Raw genomic sequence first — 1,449 nt, forward strand, 5'->3', positions numbered from 1 at the left:
AGTTCATACGGAGCTTTCTCTAGACATGAAGTGTTATTCTGAGGAGAGAGCGGAGGGTTTTGCAGTTTTGGTCGTGATGTTAAGGTTGAAAGTTGAAACTGTAATGCACAGGTTGATGATGGAAGCTGTAACGGGCGCTGCTGGGTTTGCGTTTTGCTCTTGGTTTGCATGTTAGGCTGCATTAAAAAGAAACGCTGGATTAGGTGGAACCATCAAGAGGAACGGGGAGATTTCTTATTTTCTTTAAGAGCAGCTGACTGACTTTGGGAGAGAAGACTCAAGACTGTAGGCAGAGCAAGAAAGAAATGAAAAAATCACAGCAAAAAACAGGGAGGCTTTTGCTCAAGTGGGGATATAACTGAAAGGATCAGGGGGCATACGGTCAGTCCTACAGAGGATAAGAAGGAAAAGTTCCTAGGAACTATGCAGAGATTTTTTCAACCCAAACAGTCATCAAATTAACCGAAACCAATCATGGAAAACACTACCCGTGAAATACACAGTGGACAAGAAATAATTTGTGTATAACCCTTTTTACTGTTCTGTTTTGATAGGATATTTAATAGAAGTGCTGCTGAGAGACTGGCACATGTGGAACAGAGGATATGACGTGTCTGCAATGTTGTAAGTTTTTTGACTGTGGGGTATGGTTGTTGTTTTTTCTTTTTTCTTGAAACACGCAGGTTTATCTGGATTTCACTTAGGAAGAAACCTACTCTCTGATGGAGTGCTGGCCAGTGAAGGTAACTGCACAAAGCACATCCTGCCCTCCCCACTGCACTTGTGACGTTCTGCCAGCACGTGGAAAGGGAGCAGGATGAGATCAGCACATTCAGCTGTTGGGGTTTTTTCTGGGAGAAGCTGGAGCACCTGGTTGGGGAAGGGCTTGGGGACACCTCTGAATCTCTCCTTATATAGGGATAGCAGGGAGGTGGGGCCTTACCAGCCCATTCTTTCCAAGCAGAATCCAGCATTTGCTGTGGTCACCAAAGGCAGGAGAAATAGTGCAAAATCGGAAAACTTGCTCTGCTGGTCTCTCAAATCTTTGGCAAACACACCATTTTGACACTGGGACAGTTACCTTCTGATCTTTTCTTTAGGAGCGTTTCTAATTTGCATAAATCCTCAATTATTTACCAGGTGTGACGTTTGTGTCATGGTCCCCTGTGTTCCAGATGAAAGCTGTAGCCACTGGCTTGTGGGAGAGACAGAGATTTGTTTCTTGGATCCAGTAAATATTTCTGAAGCCTCATTTGAAACGTCGGAGAATGCATTTCCTTCATCACTGACTAATGTCAGAAGCCTTACTCTGGGAGATCCGTGTCCATCGCACAGGCTGATTCATCTCCGTCTGTCATATACAAAACAGGATCTGACTTTGTCCCTCCACGATGGAAGAGGTACGATTGTGTAGCATAGCATAATGTAATGCCTCCTGGCAGAATATAT

General features: G+C 44.2%; 1 long non-coding RNA gene across 1 annotated transcript in view; it reads left to right on the forward strand.

Annotated features, from left to right (window-relative positions):
• Positions 1 to 548: 548 nt before the first annotated feature.
• The window catches only part of LOC134517498 (uncharacterized), a 1,502-nt gene continuing 601 nt past the window's right edge, over positions 549 to 1,449 (forward strand). The window contains exons 1-2 of the long non-coding RNA XR_010071644.1: positions 549 to 624; positions 1,176 to 1,400. This is a non-coding gene — a long non-coding RNA (uncharacterized LOC134517498). The remainder of the gene's footprint in view (positions 625 to 1,175; positions 1,401 to 1,449) is intronic.

Source organism: Chroicocephalus ridibundus, chromosome 6 (genome assembly GCF_963924245.1).
Source record: "Chroicocephalus ridibundus chromosome 6, bChrRid1.1, whole genome shotgun sequence".
NCBI lineage: Eukaryota > Metazoa > Chordata > Aves > Charadriiformes > Laridae > Chroicocephalus > Chroicocephalus ridibundus.